This window comes from Phyllostomus discolor, chromosome 9 (assembly GCF_004126475.2).
Source record: "Phyllostomus discolor isolate MPI-MPIP mPhyDis1 chromosome 9, mPhyDis1.pri.v3, whole genome shotgun sequence".
NCBI classification, from domain to species: Eukaryota; Metazoa; Chordata; class Mammalia; order Chiroptera; family Phyllostomidae; genus Phyllostomus; species Phyllostomus discolor.
Genome location: NC_040911.2, coordinates 105,371,809 through 105,390,507, shown reverse-complemented (window position 1 = coordinate 105,390,507; position 18,699 = coordinate 105,371,809). Strand labels below are relative to the sequence as shown.

At 70.3% G+C, this 18,699-nt stretch overlaps 1 protein-coding gene across 1 annotated transcript in view; it reads left to right on the top strand.

Moving 5' to 3' along the window:
• The first annotated feature begins 15,685 nt into the window (after positions 1–15,685).
• The window catches only part of ZBTB46 (zinc finger and BTB domain containing 46), a 30,976-nt gene continuing 27,962 nt past the window's right edge, over positions 15,686–18,699 (top strand). Inside the window, exon 1 of the mRNA XM_028524350.2 lies at positions 15,686–15,885. The gene's annotated coding sequence lies outside the window, so the exon portion shown is untranslated. The remainder of the gene's footprint in view (positions 15,886–18,699) is intronic.

Below are 18,699 nucleotides of genomic sequence, written 5' to 3'. Positions count from 1 at the left end.
TTCGCTCTCTGCCCCCTGGAGACCCCTCACCTGTGGGACCCGCGCCCAGCGGCGGCCAGATAGAAACTGTGGCCTGGATCTCCGACAGCTGGCCTGACTCGGGGCGCGGCGGGGTGGGGGTGGGGGGTGGGCGAATGGAAAAGGTCGGGGACCCTCCGCCTGCAAGTTGGGGCTCGGGATGCGCCGCGCTTCCCTTCGCCAGTGCAAGACCCCAGAGAGCGGCGACGGGGCGGGGAAAGGACGCTGTCCCGGGTCCCAGACAGGTAGCCGGCCTGCCGGCTCGCCGCGGGTCGCCGACTCTGAGCCCGCGTCTCCGCGCCCGGGCTTCCCGAGGCAGCTCTGACTCCGCGGGGGGCCGAGGTCCCCGGAGGACTGAGGCCACCTTTCCAGGTTCCTCAAAGCCGTGGAACCGTCACAACGCGGTGAAGCCGCGCGGAGGGCGGGCGGTGTCGCCCAAGGAAGGGCGGTTGACCCAGCGGACCTCGGAAGACCGAGGGGGGACCTGGAGTCCCCGCCCGCGGAGGGCGCGAGCTCCGCGGGGACGCGCAGGGGCGCGTCCGGGGGGCGGGACGGGCGTTCCCGCAGAGCCCCGCCCAGCACGGGTCCCGCCGGCGCTCAGAGCGCGGAAAGCGGTGGTGTGGGGCCGGGGGCCAGGGGTCGCGGAGCCGAGTCCTGCCTGCGCCCGGAGAGCCGGGTGGTCGCTGGCAGTGCGTCCCGGGCCGAGTTGGGGAGCCACGGGGCACTGCGCCCGGCCCGCGGGTGGCGCGGGCGACCCCAGGTCCGCGTTCTCACGGCGCGGGCCTCCCACCTGCCGGCCGCGTGGGCTGAAAGCTGCCTCCCCCGGAGGCCCCGGCGACGGCGGCATTTTAGGCTCTTGAATGGGGCTCCTACGTGGCCTTGAACCGGGGAGCCCTGGGCCGAGTGGCCCTTTCTGGAGACCCGGGCGCCGGGGAGTGGATGGCTGCGGGGCCCGGAGGCTCGGGTGGGGGCACGGTCAGCGCAGAGCTGGGCGGGACCCTGAAAGGCCACGGCGGACGGCGGGCGGGGACGGCCGCCCCGAACTCGGGTCTCTGCCCTGCGGGACTCACAGCCCCGGGCGCGGCCGTCCTTGGGCCCCGGCGCCCGCGCGCCCCAAGCTCGCTCTGAGCGGATCTAGGTTAGAGCCCTCGCGGCTCCTTCTCAGCCTCCTGCGCAGATTAAAAACGGCAACTGTCCCAGAGCTGACCCCAGGGGACCCTGAGCGCTTCCTCCCCGCCCCCTCGCTCACAGGCGCTCTCTGTTCTCCGGGCGGCTCCGAGGCTCCGCGCCCCCACCCGCTCACCCCGCCGTCCCCGGGGATCTGGCACGGGGTCAAGCCCACCGCAGCCGGCCCAGCCCACCTCTGCGGTGGGCGGGAGCAGCGGCCGCTCCCCGGAGGCCCAGACAGGCAAGCCCTTCTTCCCTCCGCCCCTCCCCTCGGGCTGCCCCCAGGGCTTCGGGCAGAAACGTGGACGGAGAGAGAGGGCAGGCGGTGAAGGGGAAGAAAAGGGAGCCTGACCCCAGCCAGGGACCAGAGGGGCGCGCAGGGGCGCTCCGCCTCGGTTCCATGGCTTCTCTAAGGGGGGCGCACGGCGGCCCCACCTGGACACCCCACGCAGCCCACGGAGGGGGAGGCGTCTGACTCCCGGGGGCCCTGTGTCAGGACAGGGTCCCGGGGCCAGAGAGTGGCTGGGCTTTTGCCCTGAGCCCACCCAGGGAGGCGGCGCGTGGGGAGGAGGAAGGAGCCGAGAACAGAGCCCGTTATTCCCCCCGCCCGGCCCCGGGGACCCACGCTGACCACAGGGCTGCCCCCCCAGCTGCTTTGAAGCCGCTGGAGCCGGACTCGGCTGCCAGGGGTTCGTGTGCGCCCCGCCCCTCCTCCGGCTGGCTGCGTGGGAGCCGGGGAGTGACCACAGGGCCGCGGCGGCCTTTGAAGTGCCGGGGCGCGGCTGCAGGAAGCGGGCGGCAGCCCACCCAGACCCCGGGCCCTCCACCCCCCCGGGCCTGGGCCCCTGCCCACCAGGCTCCCGAGCCTTCGCCCCTGCTGGTCCCCTTGGCTGCCAGGCGCCCGTGGGGTGTGGAGTGCGGGGCAGGAAGGAAGGGGCCGCCGGGCAACTGGCTCCCCGGCCCCCGGGGCCCAACCCCAGCCCCGACGTTGCCCAGGCTCCCCGGGGGAGGCAGTGGGGCCGGGATCTGGCCCCTCTCCCTCAGCTAAAAATAGCAGCCTGGGCTCTGTGGAAAGCCCCCCCGGGGGGGGGGGGCGGGCAGGGGAGGAAGGAGCAGGGCCCACAGCCTGGGGTGGGGAGGAGGGAGGCCAGACAGGAAATGCCCCGCTCCCTGCCCAGCCCCAGCAAAGGCCCTGGTCAGCAGGTCAGTGGGCGCAGCCCCCTGGAAAGTCCCAGGGGGTACCCTGAGGCCCACACGGGGCGGGGGCTCAGATGTCAGGGTGGGTCCCCCGGCCAGCCGAGCAGACCCTCCCAGGCTGACCCTCAGCTGACCTCCGGCCGCGGGCACCAGGTGGGTGTGAGGACGGCGATGGTTCCTCCCGAAGTTGCTCTGCACGGAGGAGCTGGACTGTCCCCCCGCCGACGCCCTCCCTCGGCCGACGCCCTCCCTCGACCGTCCGGACCAGAGCCGCTCCGCAGACCGCCCCCGGGGCCGGCTGTGCTGGTGGCCAGGGGCAGGGCTGAGCCTCTGCTGCCCAGAGTGATGCCCCCAGCCATGCACGGTGGCCAGGGTGCTGGCCAGCAGAAAATGGGTGGCACCGTGAGAGGGTAGCATGGCTCCCACTTCCCGAGTTTTTGAGAGAAAACTTAGAGAAAACGACGCCAGGGGCACCGAGCGGGAAGGCAGCCGGAGAGGGGAGGCCGCGCCTCTGGGAGGGCCCAGAGTAAGCGGCCCCTGGAGCGCGGGGCTCGGGGAGGGGCTGTGGCCCTGTGCCCACCGAGGGGGAGGGTGGGCATCGTCCTTGCCAAGGAGGCTCGGGTGTGGGGGCAGTGGGCCACACGGGTGTGACTCTGGGAGTGGGGGCGCCTCCCTGGTGGGTTCCCAGTGCGGGTACCGGGCGCCTCCAAGGAGGGACCAAGGAGCCTTCCAAGCCTTCGCCATTACAGACGGCCACGTCCGTCACTGTCACTGCCAGCACCCACGGCCACTGTCGCCTAGCCAGTCACCGCTGTCCTCGTCATCACCTCTGCTGCCCGCAGCTCCGCGGTCGCGTCCCCCTGGTCAGCACCCCCACGCCCCCATCTCGGGTGCCGCAGGGGGACAGACATCTGTCGGAACAGCTGTGGTCACCTCGAGGGGCAACACCAAGGAGGCCGGTGCCCGGGGGGACCTGACGGTCTGGGGCGGGTGGACAGACCCAAGACGGACACGGAAGGAGTGCAGGCGACAAGCCGCCCAGTGCAGGGCCCGGCAGCCGCGCTCCCAGGCATTTGCTGCAAAGAAAGGCAAGGCTCCCGTGCACCGTCCCCGCCTCAGGTCTGGCCACAGCAGCCTGGGCAAGAGGCTCGGAGCTGGGAAACCCGAGGGCCCGCCCCGGCGGACCGACCCACAGCAGAGCCGCCAATGCGAGATTCCGTTCACGGACACCCTGCAGCGGTGCCCCTGCAGGGCTGGCCAGCGGGACCGGGGCTGCCGCGGTACGGTGGCGTCTTGGGGCGATGGGGACGCCTGACCGCACGACTGTGGCGGCAGCACGATCACACGTGTGTCAGGGTGCATCAAATTGTGCGCTTAAAATCGGTGACACCACCGTGTGTGAATCCCACCGCAACAGAACGCTTAGTTTGGAAGAAGACGTGGGGGCCGTGAGGGAGGAAGAAAAACCCGGGTGGGGAGGGGGCGGGGAGGGCGGGGAGGGCTGGGTCCGGGCAGCTGGCTGCCTCGCGGAGGGGCCCTCTCTCCGGGGTTGATGCTGGCCGCGGCATCGCCGGCTGGTGTGGAAACCAGAGCCCCTTTGGCCCGTGTCGCCTTGGGTGGACGGAGGCCACTCTGGACCCAAGCTGCACATCGTGGAGACTCGTTTTGGGGGCTGTGTTTAGGCGAGGCGTCCTGTCCACTCGGCCACTGGAGCGGGCCAGCAGAAGCTCCTGCGAATGACTGACCGGCGGGCACCTGTGTTGGGCGGAAGGGGGGCCGGGACCCCCCAGGCCTCCTGGAACAAGCAGGGTGCTCCGGTCTGGAGTGACCACGGGCCGATGGACGAGGCCCAGGTCCCGGCGGCCTGGATCAGGCAGCCGCAGGGAGTCCTCTGGTCCGTGGCCCCCGACATCCTCATCCCCCAGACCAGTGGTCCAGCGGTCAGCCAGGCTCAGCCGACGGTGCCAGCCCGGGGAGGGCCAGGCCCTGCTGCTCTCTGCAGGAGCAAGGGGTCCGTCCCCCCAGCCTTCACCCCCACGAGACTGTCCCTGGGTGCTGGCCTGGGCCGGGGAGGGCCAGGGACAGGCTGAGGCCCCTCCTCTAGGGCAGCGGCCCCGGGACCCACCTGAGGACCCGGCTCCCGAGCGGGAGGTAGGTGCAGGTGGCCGGCATGGCTCGACCGTGCCTCTCCCCTGCTCTCCCCTGTCCCGGGGCTGCTGGGGCCACCGGGGTGAGTGCGTGCACCGCTCCACAGCCTGACAGACCAAGGTGGGGCCTGGGGTTGGGGGCCAGGGACTGGGGTGTCTCTCTGGTGCTGGCCCTGCTGGCCCCAAGGTCCCCGTCTGAAGTAACTTGGACGGGCTGTCAGAGGCCCTGGCGGGCCTTAGAAGTGGTGGGCCCCAGGCCCCGGTGACCTTTTCCCCCTGTGTCCTTGACGGGCTGGGAACCTCCGGCCTGCGTCCTGTGTCCTGCCAAGAGGATGTCCTGTCCTCCGGGCAGGCTCCCCACCCTCCTTCATCCCTGGGGCCTCCGGGTGGAGAGGTGGGGGTGGTGCGGGGAGCTGGACCTCAGCCGGCTGCCCTCACGGTGCCGGGTCCCGAGCCCCTTCCCTCCCACCCGGCTCCCTCCTCCCCCGACTCCCCCATCCAGGACACAGGGGACGGAGGCCCCAGACCAGCACCCGGGGTTCTTCCAGGCGGCGGGTGGGGGCAGCTGCTCCAGGGAACAAAGGCTGGGGGAGGGGAGGGGAAGTGGGGCGCAGGGAAAGGAAGGGGCTGAGTGTGCTTGGAGGCCTTCTCCACGAACTGCCTCCCCGCCTCTCTCCTGGGCTTCCTGTCCTGAGGGTGTGGGGGAGCACACAGGGGACAGCGGGAGTCAGCTCCGGCCCAGCCCCTGCCACGAGCCTGCCCCTCACCACGGGCGTCTGGGTGGGAAGGGTGCTGAGCGACCCTCGGGTGGTCTGCGGGAAGTTGTGCAGGTTCTGGGGGCAAAGGACGGAGGGGCCGAGCTCCCCCACCTGCGGGCTCTGGCCCACATCCATCTACGAAGGAGGCCTGAGGGCCCCCCCTGCGCCCCCCGCCGGGGCCCCTGGGCACCTGTGCGTGGGCGCGTCTCCAGGGCTCAGAGTCCTGGGAGCGGGGAGCGGCCGAGTGTCTGTGCAGACTGAACCGTCTCTGAGTCTGTGTGTCTGGCCTGGGGGTGAGCAGGCCTGTGTGCCCAGGGGCTGTGCACACCCGCGTGTCCCTCCCGGTGCGTGTGTGTGAGGCCGAGTCCCGGCCCGAGTGTGGACCTCGGGTGCCCGTGTAGCCTCTGTGTGGGACCCACACTTCGTGGGGTCCAGTGCCGTTTCCCCTCCGGTGTCGGAGTGACCAGTGTCCCCAGAAAGCCTGGACCCCGGGAGGGGAGGGGACAGGAAGGCAGATGGGGCCCCTCCTCTCTGTCCACCTTCTGCACTCGCAGCTCAGCTGAGTTAAAAATAGCCTAAAAATAGCCCTGGGGCCTCTGGAAGAGGAAGGGGTAGAGGAAGGGGTAGAGGTGGGAGGGAGGGGGCAGGAGGCGCCCCTGGCCCAGCGGGTGGCTGGCGGTCCAAGGCCGGCAGGCCAGGCTCCAGCAGCCAGGGCGGGTGCATCCGCCTGGCCCCACCTGGGAGGCTGGGACCCCCACCCTGCTGGGCTCCTCTGGGCCCGCTCTTGGGAAAGAGAGGGCCAGCCCTGGGCAGTCAGCCTGGCCTGCGCCCAGCTCCAACCTCAGTCCCCGACGGGAGGAAGAGACCCCAAACCTCTCCAGGGGCCACTCTGTGCTGCCGTCACCCCCGCCCCCTCCTGACCCGCGCGGAGGGTCCCTGGGGATGGGCGGGGCAGGGAGGGAAGCAGCAGGCCCAGGGAACACCCCACCCTTGGGCCAGTCCAGCGGGGGGTTTTCCTGTCCCTCCCGGCCGAAGCACCGCAGACGCTCAGACAAGGGCTCCCCCCCGGAGTGTGTGGGTAGGAATTTCCTCCACACGCCGACCTCGTCCCCAGCACCCAGATGCAGAGACCAGGACGCTGCTGCCCACCCCCGAGGCCGGCGGTTAGACCCTATGGGGCCCTGGTCCCACGGGGCATGGAACCGGCTCTGCCCTCCCCACCCCTGGGTGACCCACGGCGGTGTCTGCAGGGGCACTGGGAGCCCACCGGGCTCGTGGTCACAGCTGTCGCGCCCGGCTGGGCGGCAGGCCACACTTCATTCGCCTGCTCGGGCGCTGGTGGGCATGCGGGGGTTCCCGGCTTGGGGTTATTGCAGACAGGGGCTTCGAACGCTGGAGCGTGTGGGTTCAGGCGAAGCTCAGGGCGGTTCCCAGGGCACCCTAGGGTGGAGCTGGGGCTCAAACTTGTCACAGACCCCCCTCCGCCGGAGGCTCTGACGGGGCTCTACGGACACTCTCCCAGAAACGCCAGGATTTGCCCTCGGTGTCATGGAGTGCCGCCCCCACCCCCTGCAGAGGGTCTCTCTGCAGCTCCCGGGGCCTGTCTGTCCTCCCCGGGCTGGGCCTCGGGCCGGGGTCCCCCAGGGAGAGACCGTCCTCCCCCGGGAGGGAAGGGCAGTGTGCGCGCCCTCTGCCAGGCCAGGCCCGGCCCGCCCAGGGGAGGCGCACAGCCCAGGCCCACACCCACCCTTCCTTCCTCAGGAAAACCTGTGGTCTGATAAGACCTCCAGTCTCTGGCTTCCAAAACCACCCCGGCACCAGGACCCCCCGGGGAGGAGGGCCGGGGACCGGCTGTCTGTGCCCCCACAGCCCCTGCGTGGCGGAGCCCCTGACTACCAGGAGGGGGGCTCTGAGTCTGGGTGCTGGGAGGCAGAGGTGGTCCAAGCAGGTGGGAGGGCTCCTCCTTCCAGCCCCTTCCCGCCGCTGAGCCCTTGGGCAGGGCGTCCCCTTCCCCCCGCGCCTTGGCCAAGGTCCCCTCTGGCTCTGCACCCTGGATTCCCCACACCCCCGCCCTACCTGAGACCACAGGGGGGACACGGTTCTCAATCACTGCCGGCCCCTGCCGGGTCCCGGGGAGATGGCAGCTGCCAACACCAGGCAGGCCTTTCCTCCACCGGGACCTCCTTTTGGGGTCCTTCGGCCACGGGGGTCCTGTGGCTTCCCAGGCCACTCCGGCCCTGGAAGAAGGAGCCCACAGGACGTCCAGGCCTCGAAACCGCAGCAGGAAGCCCCAGAGCCCCCGCCCAGCCCTGCGCCCTTCCTCGGCCCACCGGGCACCAGCGCTGCTGCACTGCCCTGCAGGGCACGGGGCACCGGGCAGGGTGCCAAGGGGGCAGCACCCTCGGGCCGCTCCTGGGCGGTGCGTTGCTCAGCCTGCCGGGCTCCCTCAGGCGGGCTCTGTCACGCTCAGAGAAGTGAGGGGCTGACCCAACCCGCACGCTTGGTGGTGACCCTGGTTCTGGCCAGGCTGGCCCAGGAGCCCTCAGGACCCAGGACACCCAGGGGACCCAGCCCCGGCCTGGCCTGCTGGAGCACAGGGTGGGTGGGTGTGGGGGGCAGACAGCAAGCGCCCGTGGGAGCCAGAGGCAGGGCCTGTCTACTGAGCAGGTCCTCTCGGGGGCAGAGGACCGAGGGCAGCCTCTCCGGGCCCGGGCGGCAGGTGCGTGCCTGGAACTCAGGTGTCAGGAGGCCGGCTCAGGAGCGCTCGGAGGGTGGGCTGTGAGGACGCTGAGCAGGCGGGCGGGCAGGGGTGCCCACCGACCCACGATGGACAGAGGAGATGGTTTCCTGTTTCATTCCAGATGCTCCCTCCCCCCTCCAGGCCGGGCTGCCCTGGAGGGGACCCCGAGGCGGAGCTGTGCCCCTGGTCTCCGTGGGAGGAGCACCCCCAGCCAGGGGCCAGGGCTGGCGTCGTCCTGGAGCTGTGAGGGGGGAGGGGGAGGGGTGTCCACCAAGGGCTGGTCCCCCACCTGGGAAGGGCTAGCGGTCATGTGCCCCATCTCAGTGGGGAGCACACGGCCCAGCGGACAGACCCGGTGCCCACTGTGCACGGAGGAGGGGACTGAGTCCCAGCAGGGCTGTAGGGTGTAAGGTGGAGGGTGACAGAGAGGGGAGGCGGGGGCCAGGCCTCGTTCCCTCCAGCAGAGCTCTGGGAGCCTCCCGGGGGCCCGGGCGTCCTCAGGACTGGCCCCTGCCCCGGCCCCTGCCCAAGGGGCATCTGCAGCCCCAGGGAGCTGGAGGGAGCGGTGCCCCGAGGTCTCGATCTCATGACTCCTCTGCTACAGGCATGCTGGGGTGGGTGCCACGCTGGGGTGGGTGCCGCGGGTCCCGGGGAAGGCAGGGAAGGGAGTTCCCCTTCGTCACCAGGACGCAGGCCGGCTCTGCTGCTACCTTCCAGGCCCCCCTCCCCCCCTCCCCCACACTGCGCCCACAGCCCTGGCCTCTGCCCTCCAACCCGGGCCTGGGCGGCCCCACACTCTCACCCCCCGGGGCTTCCTGCCCCCCCAACGTGGCCATGTCACCCCCAGTCCTGTGAGGTTTCCCCGTCCGCTCCCTCCAGGGCAGTCAGGTCCTCATCCTCGGAGCCCCTCGGAGTCCCTGCTGGGCCGTCCACCCCCACACCCTCCAGCCCGTGGGAAAACCCGGGAGCCCAGCTAAGGCCGAGGGGCCCCAGGCCTTCGGACGCCGGCCCTCACCTGCTACCCTGCGTCCAGAGCCGCCCGGTTGGAAGGTGTGGGCAGAAGCGTGCAGACACTCCCGCGCGAACAAGGCGCGTCGGGCACCTTTCGGGACCCGGCCAGGGGCCGGGCCGGGGCAGGGCCGGGCCCGAGGTTCAGCAGGCCAGGAGGCTGCAGGCACAGGGGGTCCTGGCGGCCCCCCCAGGCCGGCTCGCGCCCGCGGATCGGGACCGAAGACGAGCTACGCACGGACCCCCGACACCGGGGCCTGCGGAGGGGGTTTTGTTGGGTGATCCCTTGGGTTTGAAGGTTTTCCTTTTAAAAAACAAACCTTTTATTTGGGGACAGTTTTAGAGGAAACTGTCCCATTGCCAAGCCCAGAGGGCCCGGGGGCCCCTCCCCGGTGTCACTTTCTGCCAGGTCGTCGTCCTGCACACGCGGGCCGCACGGCTGCAGCCGCCGGAGGCCCCTGCTGGTCCGCATGTCTTAACTACTGGGCACTGCCCTCGGCAGGTCCAGTTCCTCCACCACGGCCCCGAGGCCCCGGGCAGCACGCAGCAGGGGACCCTCTGGGTGCACACGCTGGGCTCTGGAGAGCAGGCCCCACGGGTGTTGTGTGGAACGCCCCCCCCCCCCCCCCCATTTGGGCTCGTCCGATGCGGTTTCTCAGGTGCACGCTGGGCTTGTGTGGCGGTCAGGTGCCCTTCTCGTCACAAAGGGTCGGGGTTGCCTGGCCCACCCCCGGGATGCCCCGCTGACGTCCACCGTAGTCACCTGCTCAGGGAGCTGCCCGCTGGCCAGGCCCCCCATTTCCTGTCCCTCGCTCTCCTGCAGAGGGGCGCCCCCCGGGTTCTGCAGGGTCCCCGCCCGCATCTGGGCCCCCCCCAGCGTGGTCACGTCTGCCTCCTGCGTGTTTGCTCCAGCTCAGTGTTGCGGCCCACGGGCTCTCAGCCCCGTGACCCTCCCATCGGCTCCCGTGTCCCTGCGCCCCAGCCCCAGGGCTGTGCCTGAGCCCTCCCGCCCTGCCACCAGCCCGCCCCACATGCCCCCAGCACCTCCAGTGCAGCCCTGCCCCAGGTCCCCCCGGTGTCAGAAATGCCCCCGTTGGTCCCTCGACCGACTGCCAAGTCCTGGCTCCCACCCAGAGTTCAAGGGCTGCTGCAGAGAGCACCCCCGGCCCTGGCAGGTTCCAAATGTCCCACGAGCGTTTCTGAGTGAGTGGGTGGGTGGGTGAGGCTGAGACAGCAGGCCGGCCCTGTGCAGGGGCGGGGGCACCCTCCTTTGGTGGGGGGCAGGACAGAGCCCTTCATCCTGGGGTCTCAGGGTAGGGGGCACCTCCTGGCCCGTCCCAGCCCCTAGAGCAGGAGGTGGGCCGGGCTGAGCGAGTGCTGCCTGCTGCTCCTGCCCGGGGGACTCCCGGCCTCCCGGGACCACCCCTGGTGGGGCACCGACGCCACACCCTCCCGGTCTCCCCCAATCCCCGCCCCCACGTGTCAGCCTGGCAGCCCTCGGAGGGGACGCCGGGGAGGCCGGTGTCCCTTTCACCTGTGGTGGCTATCGCCGCCATCGCCAGCCTCTGCAACGTGAGCCGGCCCTGGGGAGCCGCGGAGGCCTCCGGCAGGACGGAGGCCCCTGGCCCCCTCGCCCCGCTCCGGCGCTGACTGGCTGGTCCCCCGCGCCTCCCGGTTCCCAGGCCCCGCGAGATGGAATTACAGGCCGGGCCTCGAGGGTGGCGGGCGGCGGCGTCTCCTGGCTCGGCTGGGCAAAGGCCGAAGTGGATGGGTTGTGCGCTCGGTGCCCGGCGGAGGCCAGGCTCTGGGGACCCCACGTGGGGAAGGGTAGGGTCGGAGGGTGGGGACCACAGGGGCCACAGGAGCTGGGTGGGGCAGGTGCGGCCATGGGGGAGAGGAAGGCCTGGGAGGAAGGGGGCAGCGAGGCCAAGGCCAGGACCCACAGAGGTGGCAGGGGTCAGAGGGAAAGGGACCATGGGCCCAGGGGGCCGGGGCAGCCTTGCACGGCTGAGCTGTCAGGAGCAGGGCCCACCAGGGGCTGAGAGGGGCTGGTGGCCTGGAGAGAGGCCTGGAGAGGGCGTGGGGACCCCTCCCGGCCATGGCAAGGCCAAGGTTGCCGGTCCGGCTGAGCTCTTCACAGACTCTCAGAGGACAGGCCCCAGCCCCACCCACGGTCCCCCGGGCCTGCCCTGGCCACCCCGGGGCTGGCTCTGCTGGGCAGCTGGCACTGCCCTCCGCCTGCTCCCCCACTCCTGTGCTGTCCACAGCCCCCTGCCCCCAGCACCTTCCCTGGCTTTCTGCCCTGCCCCCCGACACCAGCCGCTCCCGGGCGGGCGCACAGCGGGTGCAGGGCAGGTGTGGCCGGGCCTCGGCCTCGGCCTCGGCCTCGGAGGGCAGGTCTGGAATGCAGAGCGCTGGTGCCAGGGCCTGGGGGTGGTGGAAGGAGCCGGGCTCAGGAAGGAAGGGGCTGGCAGTTGGCAGGGGCCCGCTGGAGGGACGGTTGGGGGTGAGCGTTTGGAATGGAGGCGGGCGACAGTTGGCGGTGGCAGCTGGAGCGGCAGTTGGGGCTTGGCAGGGGCGCGGGCCCGGAGGACAGCAGGGTTGGGCAGCCGTGGGGCTGGCAGGTAGCCCCTGGCCCGCAGCGGCTCCCTCCGGAGGGTGGTCTCTGGGAGGCCCAGCAGGAGGGCAGGGCCAGCTGGCAGCAGGCCGGGCTGGGCCTCGGCAGGCGGCCTCCCCACCTCCGGGTGGGGCTCCGCTGCGGCCCGGGGATGCCTCCGGCCCACCCGCCGGGCCCAGGAGGACGTGCGAAGGGCGGCTCCCGCTGTGCAGCCCAGGCACCCCGGGCCCACTGGCCTCTGCGCCTCCCCCCCCCGCCCCCCCCCGGCCCGCGCCAGCTCTCAGCCGCGCTCCCTCCCCGGGGACCTTCCCGCAAGGGCTCAGAGAGGGCAGGAACAGGTTCTGGGCACTTCCCGGGGAGGGGGCCGGCCTCCCAGGGCTGTTGCCATGGGGACGGCTGGAGAATAAACAGGCAGGTTCCCAGACCAGTGACTGTGGAGAAAACCCAGTGGGGGCGGATAGGGAACCGAGTGCCCTGGGGGGAGGTGGGGCTTGTGGCGAAGGTCCTGGGGGGGGGGTGTTGCCCAGGGGACGCTGGGGAGGAACACATGGAGCAACGTTTGATGTCCCTCTCACCGCCTTCCCCAGAGCCCCTCCCAGGCCCTGCCTCACGGGGCGGACACGGAGGCTGGTCCCTGCCTTCTCGGTGGCACAGGAGCACCCACTTGGGGCAAGGGGCTGGGTCTCCGCCCAGCTCCTCGGCCCCCCTGAAGCCGCAGTGGGACGGGAGGGCAGGTGGGGCCTGGCCCAACGCGGGGTGCCTGGGGGGCTGAGCCAGGGCCTCTGGGAGGCCTGCCGGTGGCCGTGTGGTTCACCGACCCAGCCTCCCCTTCAAAGGCCTGGGGTCCGAAGGTGGCAGGAGGGCAGCGTGGTCTGGGGGGCTGCCATGCGTGAGTGCTTCTGTGAACCCAGCCAGCTCTGCACCTTGGCCCCTGAGCCCCGGCCTCCCTGGTCCCCCAGACCCTTCCAGGCCTCAGGGGTCCCTCGGGCAGGCTCCAGACACACTTACCCACGTGGCCAGGGGAGAACTTCCAGAGTGAGCACCATGCAGCCCTCAGCAGGGCAGAGCCCCGGCTGTCCACCGGCCTTGCCCACCAGCTCAGCCAGGGTCCACCATAGCACCTGAGCCCTGTGCCCTGGACCCTCCCAGGCACCCATGTGTCGGCTCCACTGGCCCTGGATACTGGGTCCTCCGGTCAAAGAGCGCTGCCGAGGCCCACCACCCACCCTTGTCCCCCTCGGTTCCCAGGGCCGCTTCCAGAGTGCAGCTGTCCTCACTGAGAGCCTCCACCTGTGGGCAGTGACGGGCCGGAAGCAGGTCCCTCCTGGGGTCTGGGCCAGGCCTCGGGGCTGAGAGGCAGTGCCTGTTGCCTTTAGCAGGGCTGGGGGGCGGTTCCCAGCAAGAGGGGAGGCTTTTCGACCTAGCCTGGCTTCTGCCCAATCCTAGCAGCAACTTAGCCGGTGCTGAGCCCTGATGAACATGGGGATTCTAGGGCAGGGCTGCCGGCATCGCCCATCAGACGGAGCTGGCTCTGGGGTCATGCAGCTGCTGCTGCCACCAGTTCTTTTCTTCTTTAAATGACAGAGGGTGGCATCAGCTCCCAGAACAATAACTATCTAGAGACAGGGTGGGTTTCAGGCACGGCTTGATCAGGGCTCTCTGGGACTGTTCTAGGTTCTGCCTTTTTGGTGTGCCAGCTTCCTTCTCAGGCTGCTGGCCCTCCTGTTGGTTCTTGGAACAGAAAATATGGGCATCTCCGTCCCCCGTCCACGGCAAGCCTGCTGTGGGGAAGGAAGAGCCTCGATTCATGATCACACAGGACAGGGGAGTGAGGAGCCACTCAAGAAACTGGACGGAAGCGGCGAGCTAAGGGGAGCAGGGTTTATTAGCAGGGATAAGAGGAAGGGGGTCCAACCGAGGGAGGTTGGGACTGGCCGGGCTGTTCTGACATCGGGGTTTTCAAACGCAGAGGCCTGGGGCCGGGGCATCAGAGCTGACCGTCCAGAGCTGGTGCATCCTGTTAGGCTGGACACTCCGAACCCAGACCCCGATCTCCCTGGGCGGGGTCTGCAGGCGGCTTCCCCGGTGCCACAGTCTCACCTGGTGATCTTCGTTCCTCCCGGGCCTGCCTAGGTCTAACAAGGAGACGAGTCCCCAGGGGCTCACTCCAGGACTCGGCAAGGGTCTCTGCCAAGACCAGCAGCCCCAGGCTGGTGGGGGGCTGGGGGGGATGTGGGTGTGCCCCGGAGACACAAAGGCTGGGTCCTGTGGGCAGGCAGCAGGGGGAGGGACGCAGCACCCCAGGGGGCTCTTCTCCCTGTGCACCCCGTGTCTCGGGGGAGACACCCTCTAAGGGCGGCAGGTGGGCGGCAGTGGTCAGGTCCTCCTGGGTTTGGGGGTCCTCAGATCACCTCCACCTCTCTGGCCTCCTCTCCTCTAAGCCCTAGGGAGGCAGGCAGGGGGTTCCTGCAGAGAGACCTCTGTCCGTTCAAAGGGAGGAGGCAGGTGACCCTCCGGGAGGCCCCGAGGCAGGCACTTGTCTGGGTGGCTGTGCCCAGGCCCCCTCCCAAAGGCCTGGGGAGCTTGGGCCTGTGGGTGCAGACGCCGGGGACGGGACCCAGAGGGTCCTGGGGAAGGAAAGCCTGGAGCGAGGGGCACCCGCGCGGGCAGTGGCGGTCTGCACGGCCATTTCCAGGCACGGCCGGCCGGCGGTGAGCGAGTGTCCCGGCCTCTCCTCGCCGGCTGCCAGACCCACGTTCGCCCTTGTTCACTCAAGGAGAATTCCACCCCCGCCCCCGCCCCCGCCCGACCTGCCCTCTCCCCGCAGCCCAGTGAATGCCTCCTCACACATCCTGAGAAAGCATCCATAATGGCCCGCCGCCTCCCACCTCCCGAGGAATTCCGCGGCGCTGAGCCCGCAGGGAGGCAGGGCGCGGACGGCCCGCGGCGCCTCCCCATTGGATGGCTGGGTCTTGCTCGACTCCCCTGCGCGGCTGGTCAGCCACAGGCTCACCTCCCTTCCCACCGCCGCGCCTGGGAGAGGAAGCGAGGTGGCCTTTGCCCCCGCACAGGCCAGCCAGGAATGCGGGGCCACGATTCCCATTACTCCGGCCCCAGGGCTCGAGGACAGTGTTAGGGGAGGAGGGACGCACAGGGCCCCTCGCGGGCAGCGCGAGTCCTGACCGGTGATCGCCTGCGGGGGGTGCGGGGCCCGTAAGCCCACCAGACAGACGGAGCGGCGGGAAGGACCGCCGCGCGTGGCCGCCGGTGCTCCTAAGTTGGCCAAACCGAAGCCCCCGTGACGTGCACTGTGACGTGGCCGGCTCCCCAACGTGCGCCTCTCCCGCGGTGGGCCGAGGTACCCCGAAGGCGCGGGCGCGCGGTGCCCTGGCTCCCGACGGCGCGAGGGCGCAGGGCCGCGGGAGCCCTGTTTCCTTGCCCACGTCACACGGCGCCGGGCCCGCAGAACCGCCCGGGCACGGGCGAAGTCTCGAAGTTTGAGAGACGCGCGCCGCGCGACTGCGCGTCGGGGCGCGGGGACAGCCTGTGGCCCCGAGACCCGCGCGCCCCCGAGGAGCTGGCGCCGGGGCAGGGCCGGGGTGCGCAGTCAGACAGCCGCCGGAGGCCTTCGCCCTGACCCGAGTCGCCCATTCCCGGGGGTCCCTGCTGTTCCGACCTGCGGGAAGGGGCGCGGGTGCCCGAAGACCCCACGCCGCGCCGCCCCCGCCCCCCCCCCGCCTGCCCAGGAGAGGGGCTTCCCACAATGCCCAGCGAGCTCCAGCCCGCACTTCCGCTGTCCGGCCGCCCACAGCGGGGCCGGAGGAGGACCGACCCCCGCCGCGCCCCCTCCCGCTCCGCAGCGCGAAGCCGGGGGCCAAGCGAGCAGCGGGGCGCGCGGCCCGGCCGGCGGGGGCGGGGCCCGGGGCGGTGGCCGCGGCCGGGGCGCGGCGCGGGCCAATCAGCAGCGGCGGGCGCGCGCCGGGGGCGGGGTCGGGGTCCGCAGGCGGGGCGCGCGCGCGCGGGCGGCGGGGGCCGCGGGGTTGGAGCGGGCGCGGGGGCGCGCGCCGGCCTGACGGACGGACGCTCAGACCGACGGACCGAGCAGCTGAGGCCAGCGCGCATCTCCGACCCGCCCGGACGCAGCGCTCGCCCGGCGGCGGCGGCGGCGGCGATCACCGGCTCCGGTCCGGCGGCCGCAGCGCCCGCCCTCGCCCGCGCCCCATGGGGTCACAGGTAAGCAGCGCCGGCTCATTGTCCGCGCGGCCGGCCGGCGCATCGCGGCGGGGCCGGGCGGGGGCCAGATCGTGGCCGCTCCGAGCCGGGGCCGCTCTGAGCCGGGGCGCGCCACCGCCGCCTGCCGCCCAGCGCCCGCCGCGCCCCACCCCGCGGGGGCGCCCTCCTGGCCGCTATCGGAGCGCCCCGGCTGCGGCTCCGGGGGCGCCGGTAGCTACCCCGGCCCGTCCTAGCGGGTCTCGGAGCTCCGGAGTCTCGGGGCGGGGCGGGCGGGGGCGGTGCGTGGTCCCCGCGGGGCTGCTCGCGGAGGCGGCGGCGGCGGTGGGACTGCCCCGCTCCCCTCGACCCGGGCGCCTCCTGCCGCCGCCGTCCCTCCCCCGACACCTCCGAAAGGGGAATTTTCCAGCTGGTAATTTCTGCTGCGTCAACGCCCGGCCCCAGGAGACAGCCCGGGGGCGTCCTGGCGCCCCTCACCCGCGCCGCCCGGCGCGCCCCCCGCCCGCGTCTCCGAGCCGCACCCGGACCCGCCCGCGCCGAGTTTGCCAAGAGTCGGAACTGCGGGAGGTGGGTGCGGGCGGGTCCCTGCGCTGCACCCTGCCTTGGGGTCATTGTCTCCCCTTGAAGCCGGGCACTGGCCTCGTCTCCATTTTAATTACCGACTGGATCTGGGCGCAGGGGCCTCGGGGCCGAGCGCCTGGAGGAGCTGGAGGGGACGGGGCGCGCGGAGCGGCCAGGGGCGCGCGGAGCGGACGAGGCGCGCGGAGCGATCGGGGTCCGTGGCGAGCGGCGTCTTTGTTTCTCTGTAAATAGACATGTCAGTTCCACGGGGTAGCGCGAGTCAGTGTGTGACAACTCAGTCCCGGTGGCAAATGGGGGATTTTCTACGCCGGGAGGCGGGCTCCGGCTCGCCGGGGTGCCCCCGGCCCCGCTGACAAATTCGTGCTGTGTGGGTTTAACGGACCACGCACAATAGGGCTGGACCGAGGCGAGGAGCCCGGGGAAGAAGCCGGACGGGCCGGGAACAGATATGTTCTGAGACCGAGGAGATACAAACAAAAGAAAGTTTGACTGAGATTCTCAGCGAATTTCCTGCCGCTTCCCCTGCCAGAATCTCGGCGACGCACTGGTCCTGGATGGCAGTGGCAAGAGTGTTACCAGCATTGTTTAAGGAAATGCTAATTAGGCAACACGTCTGGCGAAGGCTGGACGCGGACACCTGTGCGCCAATACTCACGCTCGCTCTGGTTGTAATTGTATCAGTTGTAGAATCTTTCCTGCTAGACTTATTATCGGAGGTAACTTCCCGTTTGGGCAACAAACTTGCGGATTCCCTCTCGCTAGCCCCTCTGCTGCGCGCAAGGTAAAATTTCCACTCCGCGAGAGTGGAAAATAGTTTGTTCATCAGAAGGACATTTATGGGAGGCTTTTCCGCATGAATAATGAAGTCAACAATGGGCTTTTTTCAGGCAGAGTTCTTGCGCGTGGGTGTATTTGCTGGTCGTTTCAGACACTTCGACCTGAAACTTTGGGACCCCCTGCTGTTCCAGAAAGGATTACGTGAGCGCGAGGCAATCTCCGGCAGAAGTCACTGAAGGCTGAAGGGGAACTTGAATGCTTTGTCCCCTAAAGAGCCAGTAATTATTTTCACATCCCTTACCGAAGGGAGCTCAGGGAGGGGCTGTTGTGAGAGTTCCCTTTGGGGGGAGGCGGCAGGTGCCGCACCAGGCTGTTGAGAAACCTCAAGTCCAGCCGCTCCTGGACGCCAGCTCCGGGACGACAGGCCACCGGAGCCTCCTGTCGGCTCCCGGGTGTGAGGACTTTGTCTGAGTTGGATGAGACCGTTCCTGTTCAGGTTTGGCTGTTCTGTGCTGCTGTGCTCAGACCTCAGCCCACGGCCCCTCGGCGGTGTCAGGACCACCGGCCACTGGCTGCCTGCCGCGCCCTCGCTCCGTTACCCAGGTCCAGGGTGACCCCTGGCCCCCGGGACAGCCCAGGCTCCTGGGTCACACGTTCGCCCCGAGAGGCTGAGGCCGGCACGGACCTGGAGGAAGCACCGTGCGCCCTGACAGCCCGCCGTTGCTGGGTGAAGTATTATTTACAAACACGTTAAGCTGAATTAAATTTTAACAGAGCGCACTTTCCAACACTGTCCTTCTGTGGGGTTTTTCAAATTAAGGGAAATTGGGCCACTCCGTCCCTGTGGTCTGTGTTTCTGGGACAGCGGAGCGGCACGCACACCTTGCTGGAAACCAGAGGTCTGAGACCAGCCTCCAGGAGCCAGGAGACCCACTTAGAGCGCGGCGTGCGGAACGTTCCGGGAGCCCGTGAACGGGCGCCGGGGCCGCGCTCTGTGGGCACCTTCTGCTCAGGTGCCCTCTCGGCTGCTGTCAGAGCGACAGAAGCGTTGTGGAGACCGCCGGTCCTCCCGCCCCCACGCCCAGCCCCTCCGCGTCCCCCCCCCCCCCCCCCGTTCTGGGGGCTTGTGGTCCTGGCCACCTCGGGTGCCCAGAAACCGCAGGCTTTCCCCTCTCTCTGCCTGTCGCCCTTCACCCTGCAGTCGGCCGAGCGACGACGGTAGCCCACCAGAACTTCCCCGGCGAACGTCCCCTCCCCGGGGAAGAAAAAAAAGAAAGTCGTTTTCTTCTTGTTGCTCCGAGTTCGCTTCCGTGGCCCGACTGCCGAGAGTGGGCGCACGATGAAAAAGCTCTATTCAGGCCACAGACTCTTGAAGCCTTTGAAACACGGCTGTCCTGTCCTCAGCCTGGCTCTCCTGTCGCCTGTGCTCGCTCTGGCTTTGAGGTCCGAGGCCGGGAC